General features: G+C 40.2%; 1 long non-coding RNA gene across 1 annotated transcript; it reads right to left on the bottom strand.

Moving 5' to 3' along the window:
• Nucleotides 1–12,034: 12,034 nt before the first annotated feature.
• On the bottom strand, nucleotides 12,035–13,791 carry LOC130135006 (uncharacterized). The gene is made up of 2 exons (XR_008814499.1): nucleotides 13,539–13,791; nucleotides 12,035–12,317 (listed from the first exon to the last, which is right to left on the bottom strand). It is a non-coding gene; the product is annotated as an uncharacterized LOC130135006 (long non-coding RNA).
• Between the last annotated feature and the right edge of the window lie 11,676 nt (nucleotides 13,792–25,467).

The following is a 25,467-nucleotide window of genomic DNA, read 5'->3' as shown; positions in this document are numbered from 1 at the left end:
AACAAGGATTGGATTTCTCTTTTTCTTTTCGTTTTTCGTTTTGCATTTCTCATCAAAGAAATAGAAGAATTTTCATTCCATCAATCAATGATGGGGTAGAGACATATGTGGATTGCTATGCAGTTTGCTTCAATCAAATTAGTTTAAAGATTTGAGAGTATCCAAAAAGAATCAAGGCACTCGATTGGGTGTTTGGCCAGAATTAGAATAAAAGCGCATCCAACTGTTAGTTGAGATAACTTTCTAGAATCTATTAACAAAAAAGTTAATCATGCTATTCGAAGTCTGGACGGCTGCTTGAAATAGATATACCAAAATTCACGAAATCTCTAATTAGTTTTATAAATAGCCCTTGAACTTTTGCTTAGATGTAGTTTCTGAAATTTTAATATGTTCAATATGATCCTTAAACTTTTAATTTGATCAAAGTGGTCGTGAAACTTTTTGTACATGTTTAATTTAGTCTCTAAACTATATGAAACTATTTAATATTGTTCTTCCAAACTAAATGAAAATGTTTAATGTTGTCTTTCCATTAATTCAAGTTCAGGGACAACATTGAACATGTTCATATAGTTTGGATATTAAATTGAACATGTGCCTCAATTCAAAAGCTCAGGGATAACATTGCACATTGAGTTAAAAGTTCAGGGATCATATTGAATAAATTAAAAATTCAAAAACTACATTGCTCATTGGATCAAAGTTTATAGATCATTTATGCCATTTTCCTTTTTATGGAAGAAATGTGCTTGTGAGCGACAACTTTTTTCTCTTTTTCTTCTTTGGTTGATGAAATTAGGGGTGATCAGTTCTTGGTCTGGTCCCGATTTGGTCCAATGGAACCAGTCACTTAGGGTTTAGTTCACATTTTACTAATTTTTGTCAATGAAATTCACTTAAAGTTTACTTCATATTTTACTAATTCTTTTGAAGAAATAAAAAAAAAAGTATATATAGTTGATTTGATCGGGTCGGTCCGATTTCCTCTTGGAATCAGAAATCGGATCGTTCAGTCCGATTGGGTAATTCTCAATTTGGATGGTCTCTTTTGCATGCTCGGAAGACAAAGTCGGGGGGGGGTCCCACGATTATTAACAATCCATGCAAAAGTATCGGACACTGTGCATGGCCGATTGAGGTCTTGCACGACGGCACCTAGACAAGACAAAAGGTCTTCGTTCCTAGCAGAACCCGAAGCTTCCATTGCTCTCTCTCTAATCAAAGGGTTTGTCGTTAGCAATGACGCGAGGCCCGAGAAAGCTACCTTTTGCCATTTTAAATAGTCTAAAAATTTGGGTTCCGTATTGCCAAAGAGTTTATTGTTAGTAAATTTTAAATAGTCTAAAAATTAGGGTGGGTTTGGTTCAATAATACCAAAGCCTTTCGGAGCTCTAAAGTTTTTTTGGGCAAATATATGTGGTGTCTGGCAAATTTTTTTTGGAGAGCTTTAAGGAAATGAATTTGTATTTCCAAAGGTGCACAAGGTGGGTTCGGAGGTGCTTTGGAATGTTATATATTCGAAATGCAAATAGACTTTTTTTCTTCCAATTTTACCCTCGCTATACTTTCATAATTACGAAAATATCCTCCAAAACCCTAAAGTTGTCGGCGAAGGCCTCAGCAGCCGGCAAACCACCTCACTTCAGGTCACACGACCTTAGGCGAGGCTAGCCGATGGCCCATTTGGCTCGCTGGTGGCTAAGTTTCGCCAGAAAGGTTTGGGAATTTAAAAAAAAAAAAAATAACAAAAGTCATTTACAAAGTATAGTTCTTACCAAACAACATTTAAGTCAAGGTTCTTTCCTTTAGCAAAAAAAAGTCAAAGTTCTTTCCTATTTTGTTTTTAAAATACACTACACAAAACACTACTTGCATTTGGAAAATCTCTTTAACCCAAAGCCTTTCACATTTTCTCAAAGACATTCCCTTGAATCCGAATCAAACACACCCTTATCCTTACAACCGATGTTTTGAACCCACATGTATTATATTACTTTATTATCTGTTACTTTTCCTTTTTCATTAATCAAAATCTTACCATGCACACATTTTTACTTTCTTTTTTAAAACCCAAAGTACTTAATTTTTCACTAAATATAAATATCAACACGTAAATTCACATATATTTGTTTCCATAGTTTTTAAAAATTCGAACTTTCTTGATTTTGACAGGAAAGCAAAATGTTATATGTTTTGCTCTCACTTAATCCTAAGCAAACATGCCTGTTATTCCTTTTTCTATAAAAATTCTTTGCAAAATCGACGGTGATCTCACTAATTTCTTCGTGACATCATACTAAGAGATCTTGAATTCCCATATTGACTATCGATTGAACTTGACGTTTTTCGTCTCGCCTAATTCAACTATTATCTTTAAATAGAACGATCTTTCTTGATTTAGTTTATTCGAGGTCCTAATATATTAGCATTCATTCACCTCAAACATATAGCAACAGTCGTTTGTTCTGAGCTAGAAATGTATACTTCAATATGCCTTACTTATTCGAATATTCAGCTGGTATTTGTGCACTACTTCAGAAATTATATGGTTGTTTTCTGGCAGCTTGACAAACAATTTGATGCACTATCAAGAGGCATGAGCACAAATGCACAAATTAAAGAGATCACCGTTGTTTAGCTCGCTCTCCCAATATTATGACAATCTTTCGTTGGGTAATTAAAATACGGAAAAAGAAAATAGAAAAGGAAGGAATAATGGGAACAAAGAAAATAAAAAAAATTAATTAAGAATACGGTTCATTTCTCTTGGATCACACCACACTTTCTATCATCCAACACAAAACAACAATCACGGCGGACATGAACAAGTGATTTTTTTCCACCGTGCATGGACTCATGTATTGGACAAAGAAAGGTCATTAGAATGAACCCCATCTTTGATTGGGATTCTCTGATTTTCACTGGTGAGGTACAAATTTGTCCCGATTCGTCCCTTACATATCACGTCGGCCGCAAACATCTCTTTTCGCGATTTGTCTGATTCTCTGGACTGAATTGACACGGCACAACATGTCGATTTTATTAAGCATTTCCGCTTTCCACCGTTCATGCCGCATAAGCGAAAAGGACAATTAGCTCGATTACTTCAATCAGATCAGTTAAAAACACTTGAGATTGGAAAAGAATTGAGGGAGTCCTACGAGGACGAAAGCGCATCAAACTATGAGCTAAAATAACTTCCCCAGTGAAATAATGACACAAATAATTCTTGAATTTTGGCAAAATGTATAATGTAGTCCTTGAACTTTCAATTTATTTGATGTAGTCTATGAATCTTAATCCAAAATATAATGTGGTCCTCAAATTTTTAATTTGTTCAAAGTAGTCCCCGGATTTTTGGTATATATGTAATGTAGTCCCTGGACTACATGAAAATATTCAATATTGTCATTCTATTAATTCAAGATAATGGACTACTTTGAATATTTTTATATAGTTCAAAGACTATATATAACATGTACAAAAAATTCATGGACGACTTCGAATAAATTAAAAGCTTAAGGACCATATAACACATTGAGTTAAAGTTCATAAACTATATTGAACAAATTAAAAGTTCATGGACTACATTGCACATTATGGTCCCTCAACTTTAATCCAATGTGCAATGTCTAATGTACAATGTGGTTCCCGAACTTTTAATTTATTTAAAGTGGTCCCTGAATTTTTTGAACATGTTCAATGTAGTCCCTGAAATATATGAAAATGTTCAATATTGTCATTCCATTAATTCAAGATAATGGACTACTTTGAATATTTTCATATAGTTCAAAGACTATATTGAATATGTACAAAAAGTTCATGGACTACTTTAAACAAATTAAAAGCTCAGGGACCATATTGCACATTAAGTTAAAGTTCATGATTTACATTGAACAAATTAAAAATTCAGGGACTATATTGCACATTGAGTCAAAAGTTATGGACTATTTTTATCATTTCCCCTCCTAGAATCCATGAAGAAGGTTAATAATATAATTCGAAGTCCGATACCTCTGCTTGATACATACATATACATATACATATATATATACATATACATATACATACATATATATATATACATACATATATATATATATGAAAGGGGCCCACGATGATCGGCACATCCATGCAAGAGTATAAGAAACGTCCATGGAAAGGAGATTCAGGAGTCAATCGACGAAAATAAAGGTTCTTGTTTTGGGGGCGATATAGCCGCAGCTTCCCAAACCCATGTGAATGGGCGCGTCCACGTCGTGCGCATCGATAATCAACGTCATGCAAGACGTCACCTAGACAAGACAACGACTCCCATTCTTCTAAGAAAAAAAAGCTGATAGAGATTTATCTAATCAAATAAACTTGTTGTTATTTAATTAAGGCTCCGTTTATTTTACGAAAAATAAATAATTTAAAAAATATCTTTCTAAAAGTAATTATTTATAAAATTGGGTCTCTACTATGCTTGATTATTATCAATTGGTCTAAGACCCATTTTCTTGGCAGTGCTGCTTAATAAACCTCTCGAGAGTCCTTTAGTGAATGGATTAGCCAAGTTATTATTTGTTCGAATATAAATTACTAAAATAATTCCATCAGTAATTAATTATCGAACATACTCATGTCGCGAACTAATATGTCTAGATTTTCCATTGTATATTTTATTATATGCCTTAGACATAGTTGTCTCACTATCATAATATATAGATATGGCTGCCATTGGTTGTGGCCACAACTTTATATTCCGCAGCCATTCATTCTCTTTACCAGCTGCCGATAGTGATATGAATTCAGATTTCATCGTTGAATGAGCTATACATGTTTACTTCTTTTATGCCCAAGAAATTGCACAATTTGCAAGCTTAAAGACCCACTTGGATGTTGACTTGTTATCAATTATGCTAGTTATCCAACTAGCATCTGAATATCCTTCTATTACTGCTCGTTGTCTTTCATAAAATAGACCATAATGCATTGTTTTCTTTAAATGACCAAGAATTCTACTTATAGCCTTTCGATTCACAGTACTAGGATTATTAGTAAATCTGGACAATTTACAGACAATAAATGCTATATCCGGTCTAGTGCAATACATAACGTACATCAGACTTCCAATTGCACTAGCATATTCTAAATGTGTTGAAGGTTGCCCAGTATTTTCCATCAATTTAATTGATACATCATATGGTATATTTGACTCTTTAATTCCCAAATACTGGTATTTTTGAATGAATTTCTCCACATAGTGGCATTGACTTAAAGCATAACCCCCACTATGTTTGATTGCTTTGATATCTAAAATTGTATCCACTTCTCCCAAATCTTTCATTTTAAACTGAGAAGATAGATACCGTTTAGTTTCATCTATACCATGCATATTTGTACCAATAATGAGCATATCATTTATATATAAGCATATTATAACTCTATACTCTTTGGTGAATTTTGAGTAAATGCATTTATCATCATTGTTATGCTTAAATCCATATGACAAAACCACCGAATCAAATTCTTCATGCCATTGTTTCTGTGGCATCTTGAAATTTCATACGTTCAAAGGAATGTACGGACCCTAATGGATTAGGACGCTTGTCGACGGAAATCAGGAAAAAAATGAATTTGGAAGTTTGGGTGTCGCACTAATTCTGCCATCGTCGTTTTTGGAATCGTGAATTTTAATTCTCGGGTTCATTTGCCTCTGAGTCGACTAATTCTGACGTCGCGTCATCTGCGCGACCCGACTCCTTGCCAAGCCCTTACTCTCAGTTTTCCCCCCAATTCTTTCCCCTTGCACCGCCAGAAAACACCACCACCACCACTGCCCCTTCCTCTTCCTTTTCCCCTTCTTTCCCTTTTCTTCCTTCCCTCTGCCACTTGTCGGGGGAGAAGTGCCAAGTGGCGCTCACTTTGGGTCATGAAACCCCACCGCCCAAGCCGGCCAATGGACATGTATGCAAGGAAGGGGAAGAGTCATTCCACTCTCTTTCCTCCCTCACTTTTTCCCTCTCTTCCTCGGTTCTCTCATTCTCACTCTCTTCCCCGGCCAGCTCCCTCATTCACTCTCTCTCTCGTGTCTCCCTCCTCGTTTGGAGTTCACCAGTTGCTTGACCCGTCTGTGGCAGCCGTCCGTCCGCTCAACGCCGTGCCGACTGGCACCTCGACTCCTCCTCCGTCTGCTCCGTCCGCGACCCAAAGCCACTGCCAGCTGACCCCATGCCCCGTCGCCGCTGTGCTCTCTCTCCATTTCGGACCCACGCCCCGCGTTGCCGCACTCGCCGTTGAGGCAAGTGTGTTCTCTCACTCTATACTAACCACCATAGTGTTTGCATGTTGAGTTTGGTTCTTGGATTAGACAATGTGATGGCTGGATGTTGTGGGGGAGAATGGTTTGATTGTGTAATTGCCCAAGCATGTTGGTTTAGACCTTTGGAATGAGTTTTGTGAGCATAGGTTGCTGAATCAAGTTGGAAATGGATGTTACATGTTGGTTTGGATTTCTAGTTTTGAGTTTTTTTGGATGAGAATTCGTGGGTCTCAAGTTAAAGTTGTTTTCTTGAAGTTTGACCTTGGTTCCTAGAATCGAATCTACCGTATACCTTCTATTTTCCATTTTTATAAAGCTTTTTGTGGTCCGAATATTGCAAAACTTTCTTCATAAACATTGTTCAGAAAATCTTGGACTATAACATACTTTAAATCTGAATTTTTTTGAGTTGATTAGGGTCATTCGAAGGCTTGTCTTCAAACCGGGTTTAACTGCCCAGAATTGATCAGTTTGGGGCCTTCATCCCTTCTCGATTTTTTTTATAAAATTCTCTAGTGCGAATCTTAATAAACTCACTTCATGAAAATTGTAGAGGATTGTTTTTTCTATGACATATAAAAATTTCGAAGTGTTTTGAAAGGGTTTGGCTTGTGAAACGAGTATTTCTTGTGGTTCAATTAACCTGTTCCAGCGGGCCAATTTTGATCTGACTTTGAGTGGCTCATTCTCATGTATACAGAATGATTTGTGTTTTACACTCTCCATGAAAAATTTCATTTAAGGTCTTTTCTATGACATATTCAAATTTCATAAATTTGTGAGATCATTTACTATATTATTAGTCTTGATTTCTTAAAAGGCTCAAAACTGCCTTATTTCACCTATTGTTAGAAAATCTCGAATTTCTATGAGAAGATGATGGATTCTTGATTTCTGGTTCAGTGGAGATAGTAACCGCTCTTATTTAGCTTTTCAACGATGTTTATTTGGCCTTGATCCGATGTTAAATGCGTGAGCAAATTGGGTTATCTTTAAGAGCACAGATTCTGAAAATTCTGGTTGTGCATAGTTTGAGTGCAATAATGAAGTACCATATTGTTTGTTGAGACAGGGTATCATTCTATGTGAAAGATGTGCCAAATAAAATGAATTACATGGCGTGTGAATATATGACTAAGAGATGATCGATGCCATCTGTCTACGGACGACGATGCCCTAAGGAGCCGTAAGGAAAGCGGGATGCCGTGGCCGGTGGTCTACGATGCCTGGGAGGTTTTTGCCCCGGATGCCCCGGCAGTTTGGTCGGGATGCCGTGGTCAGTGGACCTACGAAGCCCGCGCAGGTCAATGAGAATTCCGGCGGATACTGTGATAGACTGGAGGGCGCACCGAGGATGTTTCCTTCATGCGTGGCCGAGCGCACCGGATATGTGCCTTGGAGTGGAGATTAAAGTTGATTAATGTCACATAACGCATGCGATGTGTGCTCGTGTGATTGCCTGTTCATTGATTGATGATCCTTATGCCTAGTGATTAGTGGCGGAATGAAAAAGGGAGTCTATGCATGCTATGGCTAGCTTGTTGACTGGTTTAGTTGTCTATCTGGTTGATTTCGTTGATATGCTTGATATTATCTGTTTAGTATAGTATAGCGTGATAGAGTTAACTTTGCTGAGCTTTTGCTCACTGTTTATTATTGGGAACTTTTTATAGATCCTTAGCCATGCCGATACTTCCCACCTCGACCTCTATTAGTTATGGAGCGCCCATTGATTTTGAGGGCCACTTGTCTGAGTTTGTGAATCCCTATTTCACGGCGATTGTTTCTGTGAAATGTATCTCTGTCCTGACCGTAAACATTGGGTCCTCAGCAGGACTTATACATTTCACTACAAAAAAACTGGATTTTTGCCACAAAAATTTGCGACAAATTTTCCAACGAAAAGTAAAATTCGTTGGAAATTAACGACGAAAAATTTTTCGTTGGAAATTTCTAACGAATTTTGCGACGAAAAATTTTTCGTCGTTAATTTCCAACGAATTTTGCGACAAATTCAAAAAAACCCGGTATTGTTCGGCATTTTTTAAATTCGTAATTTCCAACGAATTTTCCCACGAATTTCAATTTTCCAGGCAATTATTTTAGTGTGTACAATTTTCGTTGCAAAATTCGTGGGAAATTTCTCACGAATTTACCCTACTCCTTCCTTATTCAACATTTTCGCGCTCATTATTCCCGCAACGATTCTCAATTTCCACATTCTCTCTCTCTCTCTCTCTCTCTCTCTCTCTCTCTCCGCAATCGACGCCTCCACCTGCTCCACTGCGTCCGCGTACTGGTCGGCGCACTCGCTGAGGCACTGCTCCATCGCCGGGCCCAAGCTCCCCCCGCCGCCACCGAGCATCCGGCCGATGAAGGGGGCAGTGTCCGTCGCGTTCGCGGCGGCGAGGCCGAGCACGACCGCCGTGAGCCAGGCCCTTGCCATGGCGGGCGAGCTCGAGCTCGCCTAGATTTGGGCGAGTTCTGGGCGACCTCGAGCTCGCCGGCGACGAGGCTGGGCCTCGCCGGCCATGGCGAGGACCGAGCTCGCCATGGCTGGCGAGCTCGAGGTCGCCCAGAACTCGGCCAGATCTGGGCGACCTCGAGCTCGCCCAGAACGCTCGCCATGGCCGGCAAGCTCGAGGTCGCCCAGATTTGGGCGACCTCGAGCTCACCGGCGACGAGGCTGGCCCTCGCCGGTCATGGCGAGGGCCAAGGTCGCCATGGCCGGCGAGCTCGAGGTCGCCCAGATCTGGGCGACCTCGAGCTCACCGGCGACGAGGTTGGCCCTCGCCGGCCATGGCAAGGGTCGAGCTCGCCGGCGGCGAGGCTGGCCCTCGCCCACACGATTTTTGTCACGACGAAACTAATTTTGCCACGATTTTTCGACCAAAAAAAAATTTCGTTGGATTTCCAAATTTTTTGTCGGAAAAAAGTTGTTTTTTTGTAGTGTTTCCAACGAATTTAGCCACGAATTTTCCAACGAAAAAAATTTCGTCGCAAATTTCCAACGAAAATTGAAATTTTTCGTTGGAAAAATTTGCGACGAAGAATTACCGACGAATTTTTTTTCGTTGGAAAATTCGTTGGAAATTCGTTTTCCAACGAATTTTTCCCAATTTTTCGTTGCAAATTTCGTTGGAAAAAAGATGTTTTTTTGTAGTGTTTGGGGTTTGTCACCGTCTATGTTTGTGTTGGAGGACGGCTGGTGGAACCTCTCCCACACTCGAGGCAGGATGGAGTGGATGATGGTGCTAGTAGCAAGGTTGAGTGAGGATGGTATCGAGGAGGGGGAAGGAGCAATTTTTGAAAGACATGACCGTGACTTTTTAGGATAGAGTCGAGTATTTGGGTGATCGCTTTTGTTTTTTTGAAGTGAGTGGTGAGTCCTTGTGAATAGTTCGGGTTGTAGTAGCGCCTATAGGCAGTCTCCTCGAGTGTAAACTCACCCTTGTATCACCCTTGTCATTAATTAGATGAATGGTAATTTTATAACTTGCGTGTCCTAGCATTGCCATATGTCTGTGTTTTTATGTCACATTCATGTTATAAATGTTAACCTTAGAAAGAAGCATCTTCCGCCTGCGAAAAATATGATGACTAATGAGAATTAAAGGGTTCCTCTTGAAAGGGGCGGGCCTAGGACGCTACAGTGCCCCCGAGATGGTATCAGAGCCTAAGTTACTCTGGAGTGATAAGGTGCGCTAGTGATTGAAGGTTAGAACACGCACATAATGTAAGACGCTTGATGCGTGTGTTTGTTAGTTCTGTGCTAGGGAGATACAAGTAACTACGGTTACTCATATGATGTTAGTAACGTCTGTTACTTACTGTATACCGTGGCGATTGATCATCTGAAGTAATTGGTGATCAATGTACATAAAATTGTAAGATAAGATGAGAAGGAATAGTGGATCATCTCTTAGTTCTGCATATGGAAGGGGTCCTCAAGTGGATGGAATTCTCGAGGCTTTAGCTAATGTGGGGACATTGTTTGAACAACAAGCCCAACAACAAGCGGCTGCAGGAAATGGTGACCGCCGTGTACAAGGACTCATTGAACAATTCCTGAAATTGAAACCAACTAAGTTGATGGAATTAGGAGATCCTAGCGAGGCAGAAAGGTGGACGAGTAGCTTAGAGAAAATATTTAATTTGTTGAACTGGAATGATGCTGATAAGATGATCTTAGCTAAGTACCAATTGGAAGGGAATGCCGAAAACTGGTGGAAGGCATCCAAGGAAACGGTGTTTCCAATAGGTACGACAGTAGTGTGGGAAACCTTTGTAGAGGCGTTTTATGAGAAATATTTTTCTGATTATGTAAAAGATTAGAAAATAGCAGAATTTATGCAGCTGTGTCAGAACAATTTGACAGTGGATCAGTATGAAGAACAATTTGACAATGGATCAGTATGAAGTGAAATTTGCTGAACTTTCTAGATTTACGCCTTGTATGATTGAGAATGGTAAGGATAAGGTCAAGAGATTCTTGAATGGCTTGAAAGCGGAAATAAGGAGGCAATTGGTGCCGTTAGACATAAGGGATTACTGTGTGCTTTATAGGCGAGCTCAACTCATTGAACAAGAGTTAATGAAAGGAAGAGTAGGGAATGAGGCACGAGGACGATCAGGTCACCAAACTATGCGAGACAATGCTAGGTTTGGTAAAAGACCTGTCCAGTTTGGAAAAACCCCTTTTGATCCTAACAAAAGACGCAACAATGGGAATCCTGGAAGGTCCTGGAATGACCAGTCAGGAGGACGGAGACAATTTTTAATTGGTAATTGTCATTTGTGTGGAAAGTAGCATGGAAATGCACCGTGTCAAACCCAAAAGCAATGTTTTATATGTGGACAGTATGATCATATGTTCAGGGATTGTCCTCAAGGGAGACCACAATCGCAACAAGTAACTCAGGACGGAGCACCACAACAAAGGAACTTACAGAGGTCGCCAAATCAAGGAAGAGTTTATACGGTCACTCAGGATGAAGCTGAGGCTTCTAAGACTGTTATTTCAAGTACGCTCTCCTTGTGCGACAAAAAAGCTTACACCTCATTTGATACTAGTGCTATCCACTCTTTTATATCTACCAATTTTGTGCGAATGTATGGATTGAAATCTGAGTTGCTTGAAGTGCCTCTTAGTGTCTCTACACCTTTAAAAGACAAGGTGTTGTTAACGTTAATGTGTAGAGATTGTAAGATATCTATAGGTAGGACAGATCAAATGATAGATTTGGTCGTATTAGTTATGTATGACTTTGATGTCATCATAGGAATAGATTGGCTCAGTAGACAACGAGCCAATGTGGATTGTTATGGAATAATAATCCAATTTAATCTACCAGGTCACCCTAGTTTCGAATTTCTTGGAAGTGGGATGGACCCCACTATGCCTCTTATTTCGGCACTAGAAGCACATCGATTGCTCAGCAATGGTTGTCAATGATATATAGCGGTCGTTAATGATCAGGGTGAAAAGGAAGCGAAGCTTGAGGAAATTCTAGTGGTTCAAGAATTTCCTGACGTATTTCCTGAAGAATTGCCAGGATTACCCCCAGAATGAGTGTCACGCCCCGAACCCCTACGGCACGCGACACCGCCTCTGGTCGATTCAAGCGACGTCCCAGGAATATCGCTGACCTCAAAACCCCATCAGAGATTTACTACCACAGCGGATATCAACAATTAAACCCGGACAATTAAAACTGGGGAGAATTGGGAGAATGTACATATCTTTTTCATTTCCTTCTTATACCATAATATTTACATTTATAAACTGTCCCATACATGTACATGCACACCGCCTTTCTCAAAAATCGATACTCCAAGGATGAAGACCTGGGTTTACTACTACTCCAAAAATGGTGCTCGCCAAAAACCCACTCTGAGTCTGATTCCTTGTCCTCTGAGTCTGAGTCCTCTTATACCGTCCCATCCACTGAGGACTCCAAAATGTTCTGGTGGCGGTGGCGGAAGATTCATGGGTCCTGTCGGGGTTCTGAAATTATTGGTTGAAACAACCGTGAGAACACTTCTCAGTAAGTTCACCCCTAAACCCAACCTAGGCCATCACGTACCTCCAGACAATTTCACCAAAACACAATCACACACTTATATTCACACACGCTGAAACATCACATCGCAGGCACATTAAATAATATTACCAGGCTCAATCATGCGCACAACAGTATTCAAACTCAATCATGTCAGATGTAAACACGCGCATGTGCCACTCTCATCCCATTATTCTTTCCATTCTCATTTTCCATTTCCACTCGCCAGTGGCCCGCGTTGAAGTACACGCCTCAGGCACACTGCGACCATTCATTTTCCCACTTTCACTCGCCAGTGACCCGCGTTGAAGTACACGCCTCAGGCACACTGCGACCTCTTTCCACAACACTTCCGGGCCCGCGTAAACGTACACGCCTCAGGTCATGTTTCTTGCCCGCGTAAACGTACACGCCTCAGGCTCAACATCTACCACCTACTGCGCAACCCGCGTAGAAGTTCACGCCTCAGGCTGGCAGTCTTCCGGTAATACCGGGCATCGTCCCGCGTTACAGTACACGCCTCAGGACGGCACAATTTTCCACAATTTCTCATGCCATGCCACACACCATTCTTTCTTTCTCAAGTACACGCTCAATACGCACCACCATCCACTGGCCCATTACACGCGGCCCGCACACGCATCATTTAACACACAAATCATGCTCACTCAGCATAGGACATGGCAATATCAATAATTAATTTAATCTAACTCACGTGTGCACCCGATAAGCATATTCAGTCACTTAATTGCACAGCAACACACTCAATTTAATCACCACAATTTATTAATAACTCAAATATACATCAAACGCGATAATTCCCATTTTTCTCCAACCAAATGGCGTCGGATTAATTCCGATCCTTCACGGGACTTTCTCGCCATAGTATCTAGGTTCCAAAAATTCAACTTGCGTCCCAATCGGACCATCACAGCTCGGTGAACAGTAATCCACAGCCAGTGAACAGTGATTCGAGGCATATGAACAGTAATTCGCAGCCCCTAATTTTCTGAATTTCCAATAAATATTACCCGAATTAATTCCTAAGGCCCGCCATAAAATTTCCACTCCCTATTCATACCATTCCGCACCTAATTCCATACTGATTTTGTCCGAAATTACCCGTTGATACCCGAAGTCCTAATTTAGGTTTAGGCGCGACTTACCCGCGTTCTAGACTTCCTCGGCTAGAACGGAAAGCGGCGGCGCTTAATCGGGGACAACGGCGACGACATACAACTTCAGGGTGGCGGCGATCGGCTTGGACGGCGACGGTGTGACTTGCGCGTGGCCGAGGGCCTCTCGGCCAAGAGAGAGAGGGAGGGAAACCGAGAGAGAGAGAGACGGCGGGAGGGAGTGATGGTGGCGTATGGCGGCGTGGACGGTGGCTTGAGGATGGTCCGGTGTGGTGGTGGTGAGCGGCGGCCAAGGAGCTCACGGCAAGAGGGAAAAGTCACGACCAAAAAGAAAAGGGGGAGGGATTCACGAAGGAGGGGGATTTTCACGGGAAGGGGAGGAAAAAAGAAGAGAGGGAAGAGAGAGAAAGGGGGTCAAGGGTTTAAATATCAATTTTGACCACTTTTTGGCAATTTACCAAAATGCCCTTCTCTCACACAACTAACCCTTTATTAATTCCCAAGCGTAAAATGGTCCAATTCTCCATTTTTTTTTGCCCAAATCGAATTTTTCCGAAAGATTTGAGCGCACCAAAAATTCACACGTGTCACGTGCAACGTCGTCCTAGTGTTCCGGCGTGACTTCCTAATTTTCCGGTGTCCAATTTAGGCAAAAATTCAATAATTAAATTCTATTAAACGCAACTCGAGTGTTTCTCGGGCTAACGGGCGGCTTGCTGGGGAAATTCGCGAAATCGACTCATGACTGATACTAAATCGAGTCACGTGCAAGTCCGTCCGGTGCGTGACGACCTCGATTGTCATTAAAATCGCGAAGATCAATCACTTGATCCGAGGGGTACGATCGTTCGGTATAATTTCGGAATCGTTCGGCAAGTCGTTTCGTGGTCCAACGGAATCACCCGCGATCCACTACTAGGACAGTGGCGAACTGACCCCTAACTATCCTTGGATCGGCCAACAGTGGCTCAAAATCTCACTTGCGCGATTTAATGGTCGAAATCTATTCACGATTGAATTTTCTTTAGTCGTGCGAATTAAATTCCTCTATTAGCCTTTCCCTAACGGTTAGCATTCCCAAGAATGATCAGTTCCGGGCGAGAAATTTACTACAAGCACATCTCATAAAATTCAACTATTTAATAAATTCCAATTGGCGAAAATTTCGGAATGTCACAATGAGAGGTTGAATTTGTTATTGAATTAGCCCCAGGAATAGAACCTATATCAAAGGCCCTTTATAGAATGGCCTTAACAGAATTGAAGGAATTAAAGGTGCAATTACAAGAATTGCTTGATAGGGGATTTATATGACCAAGTGCATCACCGTGGGGTGCGCCAGTGCTGTTTGTGAAGAAGAAAGATGGATCCTTACATCTGTGCACCGACCATAGGCAATTGAATCAAGCAACGGTTAAGAATAAGTACATGTTGCCTAGAATTAACGACTTATTTGATCAGTTGTAGGAAGCATCTGTATTTTCAAAGATTGATCTACGGTTTGGATATCATCAACTGCATATTAAGAAAGAAGACATTCCTAAGACGACTTTTCGAACTCGGTATGGACATTACGAGTTTATGGTTATGCCCTTTGGATTGACTAACGCGCCAGCAGTGTTTATGGATTAAATGAACCGGGTGTTAAAACCTTTTTTGGATCGATTTGTGATTGTCTTCATTGATGATATCATGATATACTCGAAAGGGCCAGAAGAGCATGAACAACACCTAAGGACGGTACTTCAGTCTTTTTGAGAACATAGGTTGTACGCAAAATTTAGTAAATGTGAGTTTTTGCTGGATCGAGTAGTATTTCTGGGTTATGTGGTAACTGGCGAGGGTATCTCAGTAGACCCAGCTAAGGTTGAAGTGGTAATCAATTGGCCAAGACCAAAAACAGTAATCGAGATTCGAAGTTTTCTAGGAATGGCTGGTTACTATCGGAGGTTTGTTGAAGGATTTTCACATCTCGCAGGACCGTTAACCCAATTAATGAGGAAGGATACAAAGTTTGAATAGGATGAGGAGTGCGAGCAAAGTTTCCTAGAACTCAAGAGGAAACTAACTACAACACCCATTATGACAATACCATCAGGATTAGGAGGATTCGTGATGTATAGTGACACTTCTCACAAAGGACTTGGGTGTGTTTTAATGCAACACGGGAAGCTCATTGCTTATGCATCAAGACAATTAAAGCCATACGAGTTAAATTATCCGACGCATGATCTAGAACTTGTGATGATTGTCTTTGCACCGAAGCTATGGAGACATTATCTTTATGGAGAAACGTTCAAAATTATACGGATCATAAAAGTTTGAAGTATCTGTTCTCTCAAAAGGAGTTGAATATGAGACAGAAACGATGGATGGAATTGTTCAGAGATTATGATTGTGAAATTTTATACCATCCAGGAAAAACAAATAAAGTAGCGGATACTCTTAGTCTAAAGTCCGACTCGACAGTAGCAAGTTTAATGGTTAAGGAGTGGTGTTTACTCGAGGAGGTTTCCGGATCGGAATTTAAGCTCGAAGTGGAGAATCTTTCAAGTATATTAGCTATGCTTAAAATTGAATCTAAAGTTATATAGAGAATAACGATATTGCAACAAACAGATCCGGGAATCTCGAAGATACGAGCAGAGGTAGTGAAAGGAAAGAAGATGGATTTTCAAATGACGGATGAAGGCATCGTAAGATTCTGTGAACGTCTATGTGTGCTTGATAATGATGAGTTAAAGAGGGAAATTTTGACGGAAGCTCATCGGAGTAATTATAGTATCCACCCCAGAAACACGAAGATGTATCATAATCTTCGTCAGCATTATTGGTGGAGTGGAATGAAGACATATATCGTAAAGCATGTAGCTAAATGTTTGACATGTCAACAAGTGAAGGCAGAGCACTGTAATCCTGCAGGATTATTAAAACCATTATAAATTCCCGAATGGGAATGGGAACACATAACAATGGATTTTGTGCAAGGTTTACCAAGGACATCAAGTGGTCAAGATGCTATCTGGGTAATTGTGGATTGTTTAACTAAGTCTACTCATTTTCTGGCGGTGCGAGTGGACTATATACTTGATAAGTATGCAGACTTATACGTCAAACAAATAGTGCGATTGCACGGAGTGCCTGTGACCATTACATCGGATCTAGGCCCCGTTTGGTTCAACTTTGGGAAGGGGCTTTTGGCCTCGAAAGTAGAGGTGGCCACGGTTCAGAACCGACCGGTTCCGGTTCGTGGCCAAGTGTGAACCGGAACCGGTTCCGGGCCGGTTCCGATTTTTTTTTTCTGTTTTTTTCTTTTCCTTTTCCTTTTCTTTTTTTTTTCTTCCTCCGCGGCCGGCCATAGCCGGGGCCGGCGCGGAGGTCGCCGGCCTCGGGCGAGGCGGCCCTCGCGGCTGGGCGAGGCCGGCCCTCGCCCTGGGCCGGGCGAGGCCGGCCTTGCCCGACGCCGGCGAGGTCGAGCCTCGCCGGATCGTACGCCGGCGAGGTCGAGCCTCGCCCGGTTGCGTGCGAGGCCGAGCCTTGCCGGCGTCGGGCGAGGCCGGCCTCGCCCGGCTCAGCGAGGCCGCCCTCACCCGACGCCGGCGAGGGCCCCTCGCCCGACGCCGGCGACCTCCGCGCCGGCCCGGCCATGGCCGGCCGCGGAGGAAGAAAAAAAAAATAAAATATAAATTATAATTTTAAAAAACAGAAACAAGGAAAAAAGACAAAAGAGAAAAAGGAAAAACAGAAAAGGAAAAGGAAAAGAAAAAGAAGAAAAACAGAAAAGGAAAAACAGAAATGAAAATAAAAAAAATAAAAAAATACTATTCTTGTGACAGAACATTATTCAATATAAATTGTGATTGAAATGTAAATTGTACTCAAATTTGGGGACAAAAAGACAAGAGAGAAAGAGATGGCTTCAACTTAATAAATTATCATTAAGCACATTACAATTCGTTACAACGATCTTAAAAAAAAAGGAGTACAATATATATACCCTAAAATTATCCTAAAACCTAAGCATTCCGTGCGCAGGGGACCAGAGGTCACATATCGTTGGATTATATTTCGATTTTCCTAAGCTCACGTGGGCGTACCCGGTATGAGAAACAAGAGTTCCCGAAATATTTGCCAACTCCAATAGTTCTTTTACCCTCAATCGTCACTACCCGTTCCAGTACCGATACTGGTAGCGGTAGTATCTCCGTCGTTAAAGAATTCGGATTCATTATTCCGATCTATCTCTTGTTGCCGGTATTGAGCCTTCGTCCAATCAGCAACACAAGCTTGCATCTCCACTGATTCTGGATCTAATCTTGAACGATGTTCGTTCAAAATATTACCTCCGGCACTGAATGCTTGTTCGACCGCAACTGTGGAACAAGTGGTTGAAAAAATCTGTTTTGCAATAAGAGAAAGGATTGGGTATTGGCTTGCGTGCCTCTTCCACCAATCCAAAATAAAAAAATCTGTACCACCTTCGGCTTCAGTAAACTCAAATAAAATAGTTAGATAACTCTCTACTTCAGAAATATTTCCTATTACTCCCTTTTGTTTTTTTTGTCTATGTAATAAAAGTTGGTACCCTCTACTAATTTTACCTGTATTGTCATTTTGTATCTCCGTAGATTGAGAAGATCTAATATCACCTAAATTATATTTAGTATAAAATTCATTATATAATTCTATTACTACGTTTTTAACCTCACGTACTATGGTTGTAACATTTGTCACGTCATAATGTAAACAATGATAATACGCACGCAAAAAATCATTTAAGCCATCCAATTTGCAACGCGGATAAAAAACACAAGCAACTAAATAAATCATGGGAATTTCACTATAATAATGAAGCCATTTCATTTTCATTGCAACTATAGTATGTTGTAATTCAACATCATTTTCATATTCATCAAAAGTTCCGACAATATTAGTATACTCTACTAAAAATAAATGTGTAGTAGGATAATAAACACCAGACAAAGTATAAGTTGCATCATTAAAAACCTTTAAAAGATCTAAAATTTTTTGGCAAATATGCCACTCTTGTGGGTATAAATTAATCTGAGGTATATTATTAGAAATGAATGCACATAATAAATCTTTATATGCTAAAGATTCATTAAGCAAGTGGAAAGTAGAATTCCAACGAGTTGGAACATCTCTTGGAAATCTTTTTGGCTTTTTGCCATTATCTCTACAAAATTTACCCCATTCTTTCATTTTTTTGGGATGTTTCCATAAAAATTGAATCGCCGTTTTTGTTGGTTGAAGAAAAATATCAAGAGTTTTCAAACCATCTTGTACACATAAATTTAAAACATGACAAGCACATCTAATGTGAAAAAATTTTCCGCCAAAAGCGGGTTTACAAATATTTTCTAACTCGGCAATTGAAGCGGTATTTGCTGCGGCATTATCAAAACCAATTGAAAAAATTTTGTTAAGTAAATAATATTCTTCTAAAACTTGCTTAATTATTCTATAAATATTATTTGCCGTATGATGATCATCGAAAACTCTAAATGCAATAACTCTTTTTTGAATAGTCCACTCGTCATCTATCCAATGACATGTTATGCCCATGTAAGAATGATTTTGCCAATGATCACTCCAAATATCACTACCTATATGCACGCATTCATTAAATTGCATAAAAAAGTTTTGTAAATCATTTTTTCCATTTTTGTAAAGATCTTTAATTACTCGTTTAATTGAATTTCTAGGAACACGTTTTGCTTGTGGAGCACATGCTTTTTGTACAAATTCATTGAAACCAAATCTTTCTCCAAAATTAAATGCTAAATGCTCAACGGAAATAAATTTGCCTAATTCTTCCTTATAAGTTTTTTCATTAAAACGAAATAAAGGGGAAGTGTTAGGATTGACGTACCCGGAAATTTGTTGTTGCCCGATATCGATTCCCGTTTCGGTTGGATGTTTGCTCATAAGATGTCGTTTAAATGTTCCATATCCTTGTCCACCTGTATATTTATATATTTTTCCACAATATTTACAAATTATATCATACCTTTTTTGACCGATATCAAACTTTTCCATTTTCGTGAAGTGATTCCAAATGTCAGATGTAAATTCCCGTTCCGCTTCCTTTGTTGTAGATATTTCAACAGGAGGATGAAAACTTTCTTGCGTCGGGACGCGCTCCACATCGCGAAAAATGTTGATTTCATCATCTTGAAAATCTGCATATTCACGAGGATCAAAAGAATGATGGGATTTCGTCGCGATATTCTTACCTTTGCCAGTTGGCACTCGACTTCCACTTGCCATTTTTCGAATGGATTGAGCGGATTAATTGGGAGAATTAAGAAAGAATTGCGTGGATTAAGAAAATTGAGAGAATTTCGAGTATTGAGAAAATTTGAGACTTGAGAGAAGAGAATTGGAGAGAATTGTGTGTGTATTGTGAGAATTTGAGAGAATTTATAGGAAAAAAATAGAAGAAAATTTAGAATTAAAAAAAATAAAACATAACTGTTGCAAAATTGCAACGGTTATGTGTTTTTTTTTTATTTTATAAAAACGCCCGTTGGGGCGTAGCCGTTGCCCCAACGGGCAGCAAGGTGCAAGCCCGCAGCAGGGCCTGCACGTCTGCAGGCCCTGCTGCGGATAAAATTTTTTTTTTTTTGGGTTTGGCCGTTGCCTGGCAACGGGCTGCTGCAGCATGGCCTGCAATGCAGGCTGTGCTGCAGCCTACCTGCAGCTTTTTTTTTTTTTAAATTTTATTTATTTATTTATTTTTTCGCAGAACCGGCCCGGAACCGGCGGTTCCGGGCCGGTTCAAATTTTTCTGGAACCGGAACTGGAACCGGGCTCGTATGCCACGGGCCGATTCCGGTTCCGAACCGCGGGCCCGGGTTTGACCGGGCCGGTTCTGGGCCAAAATCGGCCCGTGGCCACCTCTACTCGAAAGCTCCTTCCCAAAATGCTGAATCGTTTGGTTCAGCTTTCCGAGTCCGAAAAGCCGAAAGCTAGAATTTGGAATGCTGAAAGCCCAAAGCTGGTTCGAACCAACTTTGGGCTTTCGGCATTCCACAAATGCTGAAGCCTTTTTTTCTCTTCCCAAATTGCCCTCACTCAAATTTCAATATTTCAGTTTTGCCCCTGTTACTGTTCATCTTCTTCACCGCGAGGTTAGCCCGCGAAGGTGGCCGACGAAGGGCTGACAAGGGTTGATCTGGCCGGCAAAGGGCCTGTAAGGGGCCGGCAAAGGGCCGACAAGGGCGGATCTGGCCGGCGAAGGGCCGACGAGGGGCCGGCGAGGTCGCCCGACCCAGGCGAAGGCCACCTGGGGTCGGGCGACCACCCAGGCGCCGTCGCCTGGGTTGCGCGACCTCAGGCGACGTCGGCCTGGGTCGCACGACCCCAGGCGGCCGGCCAGATCCGCCCTCGCCGGCCCTTCGTCGGCCAGATTCGCCTTCGCCGGTCACATTTTGGTGAAAAAGATGAACAGTAACAATGGCAAAACAGGAATATTAAAAAAAAAATTGCCAAAGCCTTTTGCAAAAAAAAAATTGCCAAACACTACTTAGGCCAAAATAGCTTTACAAAATTTTTTTTACTAAACGCCATTTGCATTTTCCCAAGTGGCTTTCATCTAAAAGTATTTGCATTCCCCCAAATAGCATTTGAAAAGCTGAACCAAATGGGCCCCTAGACCCTAGATTCACTTCGAACTTATGGAAGAGTCTCCAAGTGGCTTTAGGAATGAAGCTTCAGTACAGTACTGCATTCCACCCACCCATATAAAGATTTGTTTAACTTACAAACCTTATTCTCATTTCCAAGTAGAACAAAACCTTTAGGTTGTTCCATATACACCTCATCTTCTAGTTTACCATTTAGAAAACCTATTTTAACATCCATTTGATGCACATGCAATTTATAAATTGATGCCAAAGCTAATAGAACTCTAATGAATGTCATTCGAGCAACTGGTGCATATGTATCAAGCTTACATTATATATATTGAACCACGTGTCTTTATTATCTTTTGCTTTTCCTTTTTTATTAAACAAAATCTTGCAATCCATGCATTTCTACTCTCTTTCTATTAAATCCATAATACTTGATTTGTTTCATAAAATATGGTTATCGATGCATAAATTTACATGCATTTTTTTCATAATTTTTAGAAATTCAAATGATATTTTTTATTTTGGCAGGAAAGCAAAAAAGTTAAATGTTTTCCTTTCACTTAATCCTAAACAGACATGCCCATTATTCCATTTTCTACATTTTGTTTTTGCAAAATCAATGGTGATCTTGCTAATTTCTTTGTTACATCATAATAAGAGATCTTGAATTCCCAAATTCATTATGGATTGAACTTGACGTGTTTCATCTCACCTAATTCAGCTATTATCTTTAAATAGATCAATCTTTCTTGATTTAATTTATTTGAGGTCCTAATATATTAGCATTTATTCACCTCACACATATAGCAACGGTCGTGGCTCTCTTTTGGTTCCAACCGCAATTACCATGCACTTGTGGAATAAGATGATTGATTCACTAGGCAATCTCGAATGTGACATTTTGTTTGATAATTAACCCTTCCCCCAATTTGGCCAAGAAGGGAAATTTTAGTTTTTGTTTACTCTTCTTACTACTGCTATCCATAGTTTCGTTAGCTGCCGTTATAGATGACATTGATTTGCACACGTATTCATTTGTGCCAAAATCAGACCCCGTTTCATCATGACGAGGGTCAACCTACTGCGTTGAAGTTTTTCCAGAATCAGATCACTTTTGTTCTAAGCTAGAAATGTATATTTCAAAATGCCTTACTTATTCGAAAATTCAGCTAGAATTTGTGCACTACTTCATAAATCATATAGTTGTTTGCTATCAGCTTGACAAATAATTCGATGCGCCATCTAGAGGCATGAGAGCAATGGCCCGACTATATAACGACTCACAATTTAGCTGCAAGTTGAATGTATTGGTAAGTTCAGGCTATTGATTTATTAAAGAAAACACTAAGTTAAATGAGACTTTGTTTTTCGAATCTATCCAACTTTTGAAATTAAATATGCTGAACCAAAGAACTACTTTGGTCACACAAAGTGATAATCACAAATGGACACGAGCAAGATTAAACTAATAAAAATTCTTGAGAGGCACCCAAAATATAGATATAGAATGAGATTCCATTGCCCGGCGAAATAAGGTTTTACCTATGAACGGTTGCTCCTCCGTGCTGACTAATAGAGGGGAGTAAGGGCTCAATTTCTTTTTCTTCTTTAAGTAATACTGGGCGCCATATAATGCGGGAAAATGAAATGGGCAAGATCTAAGTAGATTCCTCTAATGTTTATCCTCACTATATTTGCACATTTCCATGTATGCATATCTCATGGAACACGTCACTCGCATCAACCTTCTGTCCTGATCAGACAATGACTTCCTTCATGTTTTTTCCAGCATTGACACAGAACTGGTCAAAAGAGGAAGCTTCTTGAGTACTATTTTCCCGACATAAAAAAATGACACCTTTCTTGATTATATAAAAGCCACCATGAATCACGCTTAATTATAATTTTTTTTTGCCAGAGTAAGCCCCAAGGAAGGACCCCATTATCTCCTCCACCTCGTTAAGTGTCACTTTTGACTAAAGCCCAGTAGCATATTATGCATTGAACCTACAGGACCAAGCAATTGCCCCTGATTGGAGCAAATCTACATCAACCAATTTTCTGATTAAGCGAGTTATACATCTCTTAAGTATATTTTTACTCAAAATTGCATGAGGGTAATATCAATATTTAAAAGGGTTAATATTACGAAAAACCCCAAACTGGTAAACCTGTGATAAATTTATCATGAACTAACTTTTTTCCCATAAAAAAAACCCCAACTGGTACACCTGTGACAAATTTACTCCAAACTAATTTTTTGGCTACCAAAAACGTCAAACTGGTACACTTGTGACAAATTTACCTTCTGTTAAATTGGATTAATACCGCAAAAAATCACAAATTGATAAACCTGTGACAAGCAGAGAGGTAAAATGCCAAACTGATACATCCGTCAACTACCACGTGTCATCAAACTCAGTAATTTGACGGTAAAATTTAATGGAAACTAACAGAGGGTAAATTTATCACAAGTGTACCAGTTTGGGGTTTTTTGTGGTTAAAAAATTAATTTGGAGTAAATTTATTGTAAGTGTACCAGTTTGGGGTTTTTCGTTGTAGCCATATTTAAAACCCACTAATTAGAGATACGATACGAGGAATTCCATCGATCAGAGATAAAAGATAAAAACACAGTCCTTCTCAAAAATCGAGAAATCGATGACTTGTATATATTTCAGACACGTCAAACACGTGCATCTTTTCATAACTCTTTAGTATCACAAGAAGGATATGGTGTTACCAAGTAGCAATGTATAAATGACATAACATTATATAACGTAGATTTTCGCATCGGCTTCAACTGCGTCAAAGGGTTCGACTTTTTACCTTGTATTTGGTTTTTGTTAACTTGTTGACTTTTGAGGTTTGTTTGTTTTCCACTAAAGAACCACTTGCAAAGCGAGTAATAATCATTCCATTTGTGTTGCTTGGTTGCACGAGTGATTGATACTTTCATAGCCCCAAAAATACTTGATCTATTAACTTGATGATCTGTAGCCTATGCTCATATAGCTGATTTGGCAGGACCATGTGAGAACAAGATGATTGGCCAAAAAAGTAAATTAAAATAAGATGAGAAAGAAATAAAGCATATACAAATACATTTCATGATTGTCAGCTATGCGACAAAAAGTATCAATCATCTCGGCCGTCGATGCACGTGAGCGTGATTTTTATTTTGAAATTTGCGATTTGGGTGTACCAGCACAAACACAATATGAGAATACAATATGTATGGCAAGATGAGTTCGGTTTTTTTTTTTTTTGGAAAATATCACCAAAAATTTCAAATTATGCCACTTGTGATAAATTTACCCCGAACTTTTTTTTGTGACACGAAAATCCCCAAACTATGCCACTTGCGACACATTTACTCCACAATACATTTATCCATGGGCATTTTCGTCTTTTTCTTTTTTCTATTTTTTTTTCCTTTTTTTTTCTTCTCTCTTCCCCTCTGCCGTGGATGGCGGAGGGAAGCCGGCGAGGGTCACCCGACGCCGGATCCGGCAAGGGTCGCCCTCGTCGGATTTGGCGAGGGCCGCCTTCGACCGACGCCGGCGAGGGTCGCCCTCGCTTGAGTCGGGCGAGGGCCTCCCTCGCCGGGTTCCCTCCACTGACCACGGCGGAGGGGAAGAGAGAAGAAAAAAAAAAGACGAAAATGCCTATAGACAAATGTATTGTGATGTAAATGTGTTACAAGTGGCATAGTTTGAGGTTTTTTGTGTCACAAAAAAAAGTTCATGATAAATTTATCACAAGTGACATAATTTGAGGTTTTTGGTGATGTTTTCCCCTTTTTTTTTGTTGAAAAGATGAGTTCTTTTTACTAATATGCTTTCCAAGTTGTTACTCCACGGATCTGGTGTATCAGAACGTTTTTTTACACCTAGAGTCTAAAGGTGTAGATTGATGTTGTTTAGAAACTAAAACACAGTCATCCTTTTTTTTTTTTGGTCGGAAAAACACAGTCACTTGAAAGGTCGAGATTAGAGATGGTATGTTTATTTCGGATTTTGTATAGTACATGATATTTTTTGCCAAAAGAACAAGGGCTCGACTCAAATGAAGGGGCGAAAGGGCAAGGACGAGCGACGGTCAAGGAGTCGCGAGGGACCATTGAATCACTGTTACTGCCACTCCCCTCTACACATTCGCCAGGTTAAGACAAATTAGCAGACGTATGCCATGACAAAACCCAGGAGACCTCCGTCGTTGTGCGGGATCTGTCCACCTCACGTGGTCTGAATTATCCCACTTGGCGGAGTTGGTGTTTGTATATAAACGCCCCTGTCGTC

This window comes from Syzygium oleosum, unplaced genomic scaffold (assembly GCF_021117445.2).
Source record: "Syzygium oleosum isolate NSW1041296 unplaced genomic scaffold, Sole_v2.1 Sole_v2.26, whole genome shotgun sequence".
Lineage (NCBI taxonomy): Eukaryota > Viridiplantae > Streptophyta > Magnoliopsida > Myrtales > Myrtaceae > Syzygium > Syzygium oleosum.
This window is presented reverse-complemented; position numbering and strand designations above follow the sequence as displayed.